We start from the raw sequence: 13192 nt of genomic DNA, 5'->3' as shown, positions 1-13192 counted from the left end.
GGCTCGATCTCATGACCCGGAGATCATGACCTGAACCGAAATCATGAGTCAGACACCCAACTGACTGAGCCACCCAGGTGCCCCATAAGCAGAAGTTTTTAAATGAAAAATGATACTATTTCAAAAAGATTAGTGAGAACAGTAGATTTGTTTTTGCAAATCTCTTTAATGTCTGGCTTAATAGAAGATAGCTGGATTTTCATATCTCTTTCTGTGTTCAGTCAGTTGTGATGTGTTGTTTTGGTTGAATTATTAAGAAAATCCAGCTCGTGGCGCCTGGGTGGCTCAGTCGGTTAAGCGTCTGCCTTCAGCTCAGGTCATGATCCCAGGGTCCTGGGGTTGAGCCCTACCTGGGGCTCCCTGAACCTGCTTCTCCCTTTCCTTCTGCCCCTCCCCGCCACTTGTGCTCTCACTGTCTGTCTCTCTCTTTCAAGTGAGTAAATGAAATCTCTAATAATAAAAAAAAAAGAAAAGAAAAGAAAATCCAGCCTCACAGACATTTAGTTGGTAGTTGTGGGTATTCTTTGGTATTACACAAAAATTAACAAGGGATGGTTTTATGAAGATTATTGCAATGTGGAATCTGAAATTAACTTTTCATACTTTGTTACATTAAAATCCATTGGTCTGTGTCTCATTTTGACTGGGTCTTTTTTTTCTTTCTCTTCCTGTTTGTTTTTGACGGGGCCTTTTACCCAGACATGATTCTTTAACATTGTGATAGGTATCTGGAAAACAGCTCTTCCAAATGTTGCCACATTTTATTAACAATATCCAAAAAAAAAAAAAATCATTCATATTATCACCACACTTTCATCAGAAAAATCCTTAACTTTTGGGAAGCTGTCAAGTTTATGGTGGCAGATACAGTTTTGTCAGAATTCTAATTTTTCTCTTGGAAGCTGAAATTTTATCATTGGCAACAAATACTGTCAGTTGTTTTTCTTGAATTGACAGACTCACTTTGTTTTGTTTTTTAGAAAATGTTTGCCAGATGCCAAAGTCTGAATAACCCATCACTTTCGTGTCATTTATTCTTTCAAGTGAACATGGTGTTCCACAGAAAAATTTTGGAAATTCAAACACACAGTGCTTTCCTTAGAGATGGCCATCACCTTGTGTTCACCACAGAAGTGTTTTACACGCACTACTTGTTTGGTCACACAGAGCATTAAAAAGATGCACTCCAGAATTGAGATGTAAGATAATTTTTATTGTGTCACCAAGGATGTTCTTGGGTAAACCTGGCATTCTTTGACTGTGTGGTGAGGAAGTGCGTGGTGGTCAAGGATGCAACTCAGTGTGCCATTGTCTCAGTTCTTGCTCAGGCATCAACAGTCTGACCTGCCATTGCTTTTCTACCATCATGGAGAGACCAGCACAATTAAAAAAGCAGATCACATCTTAGTTTTGTTAGGAAGCTTGTTTCCCCAGCAGAACTTGTGTACTGTACCCTGAGGACCACTGTCCCCTCTCAGGAGGAGGAAGGAGGTGCCTTTCTGAAGGTGATAAAAGCCAACGCTCTAGGAGAGCTAGTCACCTAATTATGTTAAGCCTTCAACAGTTGTCACTTTTCAGTAATTTGTAGATTGGCCCCCCTCAGTTCTAGGTGCCGTAAGCTATATTGTTCTCTCAGCTTGGCCACCTCCTTTTGCATTGCTGAACTGTGTTCTACAAAAGCCATCTATCTTAACTTGTGGTACTGACCCTCCCGTCTCATAGGGCTGGGGTATTGACCTTCCTTTCTCAATAGGCCTTCAAGAAGTTCATTGCCCCTCCAACTTTTTTTAGGGAGACATAGCTAGGGATTTATCTCATAAGAGAAAATGAAGATGATTCCTACGATCCTCCCCGTTCTCTTTGGTTCCAGGTAAGTCAGTTACGTCTTCTAAAATAACTACTGAGCAATTAATCTCATTAGAGATCCTTCGAATTGTAGACTCTGAACGATTTCTGATGTCCTGAGTTCCCCTGGTGACCGAGGGAAGCACCTAGGTGGAGGAGGGAAAGGAAACTGCCGGTCCCAAGAGCCACACACACACTCCTTTAATACAGAAGAGTGATTTAATCAGTGGGCAATGAATAACTGCTTTCTGTAGAAATAGATACCTTTTCCAGGTTGGTCTGGACCTGGCCTCTAGAGACTTGGTGGTTTGAAACAACAACCACAGATTTTTCTAGCATAGGCTGCTCTTCATTCACTCTCGACTAAGGAGGAAACTTGAGGCAAAATTACGTCTCAAAGAGTGGAAGGCGGAATGAGATAGGCAGATTCCGAGTGCTGGATAAAGATGACAAAGCAGGTTGGTGTGATTCCTGAGGCTGCTTGCAGAGGCTGTAGGTGGGGACGGCCGTCAGGCTTCTACTGCAAGAGTCCTGCACTTGGTCAGGTGGGTGCTCGGAGGGCTAGGGATTGGGCTGAGCCAGGCATGTAAATAGAAAGGAAGGGATGTTTGAGGCCATTTTATCTTTAGACTGCTCTGCGGTTCTTTATCCTCCTTTCTTATCCTTTAGTCAGTTTTTTTTTTTTTTTTGGTTTTATTTTTAACAGCTTTGTGGAGGTATAACTGATATGGGACATATCCATCACCCCAAGTCAGTTGTTTTTGAAACTTTGTTCTAGGGACCGAGTGCCCCACGAAGTTGTTTGGGGAGGAGACATGGCCACCACGGCTGAGGAGGAGGACAAACTAGGGCAGTGATCTTCCACCAGATTAGCTTTGCACCTGTCTGTTATAGGGGCACAGGGATTCCCTAGGAAAACCATCTGTGCAGCTTAGGAGGCATATCCATGTGAAAAGAGAACAGTGGTGAGAGTAGCCTTTGTAAAGTATCGAGTTAGAGGGATAGATATGCAAGAGATATTCATGGAGAGAGTGGGGCTTGAGCTGTGCCTGGAAAAGGTAAATAAAATATAAGGATTCAGGGCGCCTGGGTGGCTCAGTTGGTTAAGCGACTGCCTTCGGCTCAGGTCATGATCCTGGAGTCCCGGGATCGAGTCCCGCATCGGGCTCCCTGCTCGGCGGGGAGTCTGCTTCTCCCTCTGACCCTCCTCCCTCTCATGCTCTCTGTCTCTCATTCTCTCTCTCAAAATAAAAAAAATAAAAAAAAAAAAAATCTTAAAAAAAAAAAATATAAGGATTCAGAAGGAAGAGGCTTAGTGGAGTAAAGGCCTGCAGACAGGTGTGAAAGGTTTATTCTGGGAGTTTAGTGTTAAGATGAGCACAGTTCATAGGGCAGAGTTCAAGGTGGAAGGAGATGGAAATAAGCCTTTCAACCCGAACTAAGAAACCTGGATTTTATTTGCTGACTCATGTGAGAATCATCTGGAATGTCTGTTAAAAATGCAGATTCCGGACCCTACCCCCCTGACCCACTGAATCCACTTTGAAGATGGGGCTTGGGAATCTGCATCCCATGTGTGTTCTGTTTTGGTTTTTTTTATTATTATTTTTTATTTCGAGTAGGCTCCACAACCAACATGGGGCTTGAACTCACAACCCTGAGATCAAGAGTTGCACATTCTACTGACTGAGCCAGCCAGGCGCCCTGCACCCCATGTTATTCTGATGTAGGTGATTGGTGGGCTACTGTGATATTTAGTGAGGACTCCTAGGAAATTTTTGAAAGGGGAGTAACCTGATAAAGTAAAATCAAGCAAAGTTAATCTGGAGGCTGCCTGCAGGGTGGACTTTGGAAGGGGGGACCCTGGAAACACAGACCTCAGTCTGGATGTTATTGCAATGGTCCGGCTCTGCGGAGGGAGTGGGGGAATAAATTGAGGAGGCATGCTAGCAAGGAAGAATCTCTCTTAAGTTTTACAACTGGCATGGCTTTGGAGAATAAGGGAAGGGAAGAAGTCACAATTGGCTTACGCGTTCCTCTCAGGTGACTGAGAGAAAGAAGGTTTCACTGAAAGAAACTGAAGGTCAAGAGTGCAGAGCTGGTGTGACAAGCTTGAAGTGGTTGGATATGCACGTGGAAAAGGTGACACAGAGGGTTGGTAACGAGGACATGAAGCTGGAGAGAGGTCAGATCTGAAGAGTGGAGCTTCTGCAGATAATGGTTGAAATAGCGAGAGCAGATTGGTTGGACATGGGAGGGAAGATAAAACAGGAGCCATGGAGGACTTTGGAGGGGGACTCTTGGGGAGGAGAAGGCACCCCCGAAGGAGCTGGGTTTGGCTGTGGCCAAGTTCCTTTCACTGAGTGAAGAAGTGACAAGGAGATGGTGGTAGGAGAGGAGCACCTGTTTAATCTGAAGAGGGCCTGCTGTGGCTATGCTGGGTTTCACTGTTGTAGATGCATGTATGTATTCAGCAAATATTTAATGGGCCCTGATTACATTTCCAGGGCTGGGCACAGACTGTGTAAACAAGGCCCCAGTTCTCAAAGAGTTTTCATTCTGGAAGAGAAGATAGACACATAACAAAGGAATGCATAAATAATTGAAGTTTCTATTTTAAAAATAATGAACAGGGTTTTTGACTAGGTCATTCATTTATATAGCCAGAAGTAAAAATGATAGAAAAGGTATACACAGGTCTCATACCCCATAGTCACCTTTATAAAAAATCAGTTCCTATTTATTCTTCCACTGTTTCTTTAGGCAGTTATAAGGAAATATTAACATACAGTAATTTCAGCTAGTGGAAGAATGAAACAGATTAGAATAAGGTAATGTGATAGGGAATGATCAGGGGTGGTGCAGTATTAGTGTGGACAGGCTCTTTGGGGTGGTGATGTTTGCTGAGTGCTGAGTGAGGGAACTGAGCTGGCCATTCAGAGATCTGAGTGTTTCAGAGGGCACAACAAAGCCCCTGGGAACACAGGTGGGAACACGCCTGCTGAGGAGGAAGAGTGACTTGCAGAAGGTCAGAGAGATAGGAGTCAGATCATGTGGCCTTGGAGCCACCAGATAGCTTTAAGCTACATTTTAAAAAGAGCACCTCGACCACAGTCTGGAGAATTGATTATAAAGAAGGAGGGGGAAACCAGCAGGTGAGAGGTGATAGTGGTGTGGACTAAGGGAATAATGGTGGAAACAGAGAATAGATGGCTCCAGACATATATTTGAAGCTGGAAAGACTTGTTGATGGATTGAGTGAGTAGGAGTGAAGATCTGAGGTCGGGGTGAAATCATTACCCAGGGCATGTTGGGAGTTTTGGTGTTGCATGGACACCTGTCCCAGGGACTTAGCCCCTTCTGCCTCTGTGTGTGTGTGTGTGTGTGTGTACACAATTTTTTTTTCTAAAGTCTTTTTGTGCAGTTGCAGCTTATTTACTGCTCCTGACTCTAATTGGCTCTGAAAGTGAATCAATTAAGTGAGGGATATGATTGATGCATTCTTATCTCAGCCTTGCTCCCATTCTCCTTAGCATGACTTTATTAAAATCTGACATTCTCATCTAATTTCAAGGAGATTAAGAGAAAGCATGTTCCCTTCTTCAATAGCAGGGCTCATAGAAAACCTTGAGTTTCCCATTTTGTCTCTGTGATCCCTTGAGTCTAGCCAGTCCTTATCTCAGCCTCTAGGTTTCTGTTTCCCAGATGGTGCTGGCAGTAACTGCTTTCTAGGTTGAAGTCAAGACAAAGACTTGTGTTTTGTTAGGCAGTGAGATTTTCACGTAGAATCAGGTTTAAATGGCATTTCTCCCCTAAAAATTGGAGACATCCCCCGACATTGCGTGTTGATGGGCCCCAGAGAAAGTGCTCTTGGACATCATCTGCCAGGCTCTGGTGTTTGCCTTCCTCCTCGAACTCCCCTTAAACCAGAGTTTGCAAATTCACTGGCAGATTAGAGCAGAGTAAGCTGGGCGGCTAGTTCATATTAAGGTGGCTACACTGAGAAGAATTATGTACTGGGGAAGGCGTGTGACTTCAGTTCTTGTACCTTAGTGATGACAGGCGGGTCCCCAGTCAAGCCTGCTTTTAGGTATGGAGCAAGGAGTGAGTCTTACTTCATTGGCTGGAATCATTCCCTGGTAAAATCCATTCCTGCCAGTCTTTTTTCAAAGAATTGAAGGTGATTGTGCGCTGCCTGCCTCCTGGTCTGAGAAAAACCAAGCTTCCCTTTAAAAATAGTAATAACCTTTTTTTAAAAAAAAACTTTTTCATTTTGAAATGATTTCAGACTTGCAAAAAAACTGCAAAAATAGTACAAAGAATTCCTATTTCCATTTTACCCACACTTATCAAATGTTAATATTTTACCACACTTGCTTTAGTGTTCATATGTGAACAGTGAATTGTTTTTTGAAATGTTTGCCAAGGTGCACCTGGGTGGCTCTGCCGGTTAAGCGTCTGCCTTCGGCTCAGGTCATGATCCCAGGGTCCTGGGATTGAGCCCCGCATCAGGCTCCCTGCTCAGCGGGGAGCCTGCTTCTCCCTCTCCCTCTGCCGTTCCCCCTGCTTGTGTGCTCTCTCTCTGTCAAATAAATAAATAAAATTAAAAAAAAAAAAAGAAATGTTTGCCAATAAATTGCATGAAACCCCTTTACATCTGAATATTTCCTAAAAACTTTTTAATATTTCCTAAAACAAAGATATTGTCTTAAACTGACACAGTATGTTGATCAAAATCAGGAAATTAACGTTTATAATACCATATACTATAATGTTATATCTACCTTATTCAGATGTTGTCAATTGTCTTGTCACTGTCCTTTGTTTTAGGAGCACACATTGCATTTGGTTGTCTTGTCTTTTGTCTCCTGTAAGTGGAATAGTTCCTCAGCCTTTGTCTTTCATGAGCTTGACACAGTTGAAGAGTACAGACCAGTTATTCTGTAGAATGACCTTCAATTTGGTCTTGTCTGATATTTCCCTTTGAATTCAGGTAGTGCATTTAGGTCAGGAAATCACAGATGCGGTGATGTGTGCGTAATGCCAATTTGTGCTCTTACTGATGATAGGAACTTTGATCACTTGATTATGGTCGTGTCTGCCTGGTTTCTCCACTGTTTGTTTTTCTTCTTTCAAGATGTATTTATTTATTTGAGAGAGAGAGTGCACATGGCAGGGAGTGGGGAGAGGGAGAGAGAAACTCTAAGCAGACGCTACACTGAGCTTGGAGCTGATGTGGGGCTTGATCTCACGACCCTGAGATCACGATCTGAAGCAAAACCAAGAGTCGGAGGCTCAACCGACTGCGCCACCCAGGTACCCCAAGTTATTTTTTTTTCTTTCATAATTAATAAATATCTTGTGGAGAAATGTTTTGAGACAATATAATTATTCCATTTCCCAGTAATCTCTCACTCACCAATTTTAGGATCCACTGATGAGTTTTGCCTGAAGCAGTTATTACCATGGTGGTTGCCAGTGGTAAGTTTCTATTCTTATCAGTTGGAATTCTGTTGTAAGGGGCGTTGTTCCTTCTCCCCAATTTATTCATTCATTCTTTTATTTATTTATATCACTGTGCATTCATGGATTCTTGTTTATGTAGTCTGATACTCATTTATTTTGCTGCTCAGGTTGTCCCAGATTTGGTTAGAGGGAACCTCTTTAAGCTGGCTCCTCTGTCCTTTTTTTTCCCTTCCACCTCTAACGGCTTTATTGAGGTATAATTTACATACCATACAATTGATTCATTCACTATAAAGTAGAGGTTGATCACTTGTAGTAAGTTTGTACATTTGTGCAACGATCGCCACCATCTGGTTTTATTTTTTTAAAGATTTTACTTATTTATTTGAGAGAGAGAGAGCGAGAGCACACAGAGGGAGAGTGACAGGGAGAGGCAGACTCCCTGCCGAGCAGAGAGCCCAATGCAGGGGCTCCAACCCAAGACCCTGAGACCTGAGCCGAAGGCAGACACTTAACCGACTGAGCCACCCAGGTGCCCCCACCATCTGGTTTTAGGACACTTTCATCACCCCATAAAGTTCCCTCATTCCCAGTTATAGTCATTCCTTGCTCCTACCCTCAGCCTCAGGCAACCACTGATTTACTTTCTATCTCTATAATTTTGTCTTTTTTAGAAATTTTATAAAAATGGAGTCCTACAATATATAGTCTTTTGTGTCTGGCTTCTTTTTCTTAGCAGAATGTTTCTGAGGTTAATCCAGGTTGTTGCCTTTTATTGCTGAGTAGCATTCCATTTTGTTTATTACTATACCAGTTGATGGACATTTGGATTATTTCTAGTTTTTGCCTATCAAGAAAAATGCTGCTATGAATGTTTGTGTGTAAGTGTTTGGACATAATGCTTTAATTTCTCTTTGGTAGATACTTGGGAGTGGAATTGGTGGGTCATTATATATTACAGTTTTTTGAAACTGACAATCTGTTTTTCAGAGTGGCTGTATCATTGTATATTCCCATCAGCAATGTAGGAAAGTTCTAATTTCTCCATATTCTGGTCAACACTATTATCAATCCATTTGATTATAGCCATTCTAGTGGGTGTGTAGTAGTATCTTACTGTGGTTTTAATTGTCATTTTCCTAATGAATAAAGATATTGATCATCTTTTCATGTGCTTATTAGTCACTTATACATCTTCTTTAGTGAAATGCTTATTCAGATATTTTGCCTATCTTTAAAATTGCCTATTTAAAAAAAAAATTAATTGGGTTGGTTTTCATCTTCTTGAGTTCTGAGAGTTCTTAGCATATTCTGGATACAAGTCCTTTATAATTGCAAATATTTTCTCCCAGTTTGTAAATTTTTCTTTTCATTCTCTCAATAGTGTTTTTCTAAATTCTTCATTGATATAATCTAGTTAACAGCTGGACTGTTATATTTTCTCTTAAAATTTTTCAATTGCCCAAAGTCATAAACATTTTCTCCTGTGTTTTCTGCCAGAAGTTTTATAGTTTTAGTTCTTACATTTAGGTCTCTGATCCAGTTTGAGTTAATTTATGGTGTAAGGTAAGAGTCTGAGTTCATTTTTTTGTACATGGATATCTGCTTCTTCCAACATCATTTGTTAAAGGTTATCCTTTTCCTCATTAAGTTGCAGAGGCAACTTTATTGAGAATTGACCATAAATATAAGGATTTATTTCTAGACTCTATTTGGTTCCATTGATCTATATGTCTGTTCTTATGCCAATACCACATTATCTTGATTACTGTAACTTTATACTAAATTTTGAAATCAGGTAGTATAAATTCAATTTTGTTCTTTTTTTTCAAAATTGTTTTTGGCTGTTCTAGGTCTTTTCCATTAACATATAAATTTTATGATCAGCTTGTCAATTTCTCCAGAAAAGCCTGCTGAGATTTTGATAGGAATTGCGTTTACTCCATAGATCAGTTTGGGAAGAATTGCCATCTTAACAATATTGAGTCTTCCAATTCATGAACATGTTATATCCCTCCATTTATTTAACTTTTTAATTTCTCTTGGGAGTGTTTTGTAGTTTTCAGTGTACTTCTTTTATTTGATTTTTTACTTGTTAGTATATAGAAATAAATTAGTTTTTGTATATTGATCTTGTATCCTATAATCTTACTAAACTTGCTTACTTTAATAGGTTTTTTGTAGATTTCTTAGGATTTTTCTATGTACCAGATGATGTCTCCGGCAAGTAAGTATAGTTTCACTTCTTCCTTTATAATCTGCATGCATTTAATTTCTTTTTCTTGCCTTATTGCACTGGCTAGAATTTCCGGTGCAATGTTCAACAGAAATGAGGAGAGTAGACATCCTTGCCTTGTTCTCAGTCTTAGAGGGAAAACGTCTAGGTTTAACTGTTAGCTGTGATGTGAGCTATTTCTGTGATCTTATGATACGTCTCTATCACAATTTGAGAATTTCCTTAGTTTTTGCAGCATAAGAGACACTTGGGCTCATCTGATGCTTTCCATGCCCCAACTGTTCTCCAAGGAGCTCTAGTTCCTTGGTTTCTTTTATTGACAAATGGTACGTAGTGATCAGGGTCTAGGCACTAGGTGAGTAACAATCACTTTTTAACTCTTCTCCCAATGTTTTCAGAAATCCCAACCATCTAGTTATATAAAAAATGTAAGAGCCGGAAGCAAGGGTTTTCTCTGGGTATATCCCAAAGCACTTTTCAATTGTTTTTTTAGTGCCAACTCAGACCTGCCACTGAAGAACCCAGTTACTGGTAATATAATAAATTTCACAGATGTTTCCAGATGACAAGACTACTATGTCTTTTTATAAAAGAACATTATTTGTACTAGCTGAAATTTTGCAGTGGAATACTCTTTGCCTTCGCCAAGTGTGTCCCCCTCCCCACCCCTCTTCATGGAAGCTTGAGAAGAGGGCTGAGTGGAGAGAGATCATTTGGTGCTAGTCATAATGAGCCTGATAACTGCCATCCCTTGAATGTTTAGTGTGGACCATGCACTGTGGTTTATGTGAATTTTCCCAAGAACCCGTTCCTCAGCTGCTCTGCCCTAAACTAACCTTTCTTTTCAGCTGGGCATTTTCCTGTTTGGACCTTGATTGAGGAACTTAACCAGAAACAGGCTTGTTTGCTTCTAAACTTGAACTCTGCAGGCAATAGAATAGTGTTTGTATCCCCTGTTCACCCCTTAAGTCCTCCTATTCCCCAGGGATAATGTGTAGGAGCAATAAAGATATAAGATTAATAGCTCTGTGAAATGTGTTAGATTGTTCAAAATACTTTTTTCCAGATGAGGTCAGTGTGTTGGCTCCTTAAAGTAAGTTCCTCACAAGCTGTCGATTGGAGGGTCAACTGATGGTGGATCCTTTAGGCTTAGTCAGAGAGAGTAAGTATGAATGCCTTTGCTTATTTTTAAATAGTGGATATATGTGGCTAAAAAAGTGTATGTAAATTGAATGAAAGTAATGGGATTTGTGAATCCTTTAATTTATATAATCACCAATTACTCTAAGTTTAGGTTTGCTTCAGTTGGGTGTTTTTATTCTTTTATTTTTATTTTTTATGTTTTTAAAAGATTTTATTTATTTATTTGACAGAGAGCATGCAAGCACAAGTAGGCAGAGAGGCAGGCAGAGGGAGAGAGAGAAGTAGACTCCTTGCTGAGCAGGGAGCCCGATGCGGGACTCGATCCCAGGACCCCGGGATCATAACCTGAGCTGAAGGCAGACACTTAACGACTGAGCCACCCAGAGGCCGCTTAGTTGGCACTTTCTAAGACAAGGCTTCCATTAGTAGCCTCTGTGAGGCCTCCTACATATATAAATGCCTTTCCTTCTTGTTCTCTTGCCTTTGATGTCTCATCCTAAAATATTTCCTGGGAGATGGGCAGCCCGTCTCTGAGATTCTATAGGCACACACACAGACACACCAAGTTTGTGTCATCTCAGTGCACTTAGACATTTGAGGGAGATGGGGAGAAGGATCTCCCAGACATTGTGTCAGGAGCCCAGGGTATACCACAGGGGAGAGGTTTTATGACCTCAGGGAAAAACGACCTTCTGGGTGTAAGCTATCTGTGGGGTCTGGCTGCCAGACCTTATTTGGCAATCTAGACTTTGACTTTATGGCCAGAAACCACTACTCTCAGTGTACTGTATTTTGCAACTATTTTCTCATTTCCTCTACTTAACATTTTAGACCACCTAGGCCTTTTTAAAGTTTGTCACTCCTCATTCCTGTAGGGAGATGGGGTCATTCCGTGGCACTTGAGTGGTAGTGCTATTAAGGGCCACATCTGGGAAAAGGTGGCCTGTGGCAGCAGTCAGAGGTTCCTGGGACCCAGGTTGCCTGAATTTTCTAGCTAGGTCCCTGCTTCCCCTTCACATGGAGTTGTGATTTCATCAAGAATCTCTGTAAGGCGAAGGAAGAAGGTTGCTTTTAGTGACCATTTCCTCCTCTAAACCAGACACTACTTCTGAGGCAGAAACTGTGGTACCAGGGCAGAACGTTTGTATGTGGTACTGCTATGAGTGCTACTGTTTACTTCATGTTCTCGAATCTGCTCTGTGTAGATTATCTGACGTGACAGACTTGTTTTGCTCGGTAGTTCCTGACAGTCATATTAGCCAACCCTGGCTGTCTTTTACTAGCAATTGAGCTCTTTCCCAGAAAGAGACTTTTACAGAACCGTCTCATCATCTGCTTGGCCCCTGTGTCCAGATAATGCTTCCTTAGGGAGATAGGTGGCTCTATTCTAAGCTGCCGTCCTACACATCATGGGGACTATGGAGGGAACAAGGAGTGGGGAATAGCCATTGCAAAGACATACGAGATCTGGAATCCTGTTAGTCAGAGAGAGGAGAATCCACTTGACTCTGGTGCTTGCCCAGCTGGCCCGCTTCACACTCTGCCTGGGAGCCGGCCACCCGCAGCCTCTGAAGAGGGTGGGAGTGTATTCTTTGCTTTCCTCTTCCTCATTTGTATTAGAAGTCAAGCTAGCCAGATGCCAGGCCACTCACATTCAGTATTCCTGGCCTGGATTCATGTGATGTAATGCAGAGAGGCAGACACTGCATGGTGGGAGGGTTCTTTTCACCCAGCCCCGGGGTAGTGTGCAGTGGGCATCCATGGCTACGGGGGAAAGTGAGATTGGCCGTGGTGCTGATGAGAACGCATGCTCTTACAAGCTGCAACCCCGACGGGGCTCAGTATAAACTGGGAGAGTGTTTCCAACCTGGGTTTTGTCTTGTCCCTGAAGCTTTAGGATAACTGAGGGGACAGGGACGAGGCGTGTGTTTCATTCCTATTTAAGAGGCATTTGGAGTCAGACAAACTCGAGTTTTAATCTTGGCACCACTCATTATTAATTATACAAGAGTTACTTAGCTTTTCTGATTCTCGGATTCATCGTCAGTAAATTGAGCGTAAGGTTTTTGTGAGGATTCAATAAGACCGCAGAGGCGAAGTGCCTAGCACGGTACCTGGCATTTGTTAGGTGCCCAAATTAGTATTCACCACTGCTAGTGTGTTTCCCCTTCACTCACTGAACTTTTGCAGTTTATTCATCCCACGGAATATTGAGCACTTACTGTGTTCCAGATGCTGCTGGGGACATGAGCTAGCAGAAAACCAGCATGTGGCTCCTGGTCAGATGAGTGGTGCATTATTACAGTTCAGTGTGGTAGAAGCGGTGATGGTGGCCTGCACGCGGATGAGGCATCCTGTTCAAAGAGGAGAGTCCGGGAAGGCTACCTGGAGAAGGGGGTGTTCAAGCTGATGACTTTTAAGTCTGGTGAAAGAGAAGGAGAGGACTCCAGGGAGGAGCACTTGTAAAGGCATGAAGGTCGGAGATAGCGGGATGCACGTGAG

The 13192-nt window shown here is 42.0% G+C and overlaps 1 protein-coding gene across 3 annotated transcripts in view; it reads left to right on the top strand.

Moving 5' to 3' along the window:
- TTLL4 (tubulin tyrosine ligase like 4) overlaps window positions 1-13192 on the top strand; it is a 36866-nt gene that overhangs the window by 4122 nt on the left and 19552 nt on the right. Inside the window, exon 1 of one of the 3 annotated variants that reach the window (XM_031038633.2) lies at window positions 9472-10709. The exons of the other annotated variants lie outside the window; for them this stretch is intronic. The gene's annotated coding sequence lies outside the window, so the exon portion shown is untranslated. Of the gene's footprint in view, window positions 1-9471; window positions 10710-13192 lie in introns of those variants that run through there. 3 annotated transcript variants of the gene reach the window in all.

This window comes from Leptonychotes weddellii, chromosome 3 (genome assembly GCF_054177405.1).
Source record: "Leptonychotes weddellii isolate Sample4059 chromosome 3, ASM5417740v2, whole genome shotgun sequence".
NCBI classification, from domain to species: Eukaryota; Metazoa; Chordata; class Mammalia; order Carnivora; family Phocidae; genus Leptonychotes; species Leptonychotes weddellii.
This window is presented reverse-complemented; position numbering and strand designations above follow the sequence as displayed.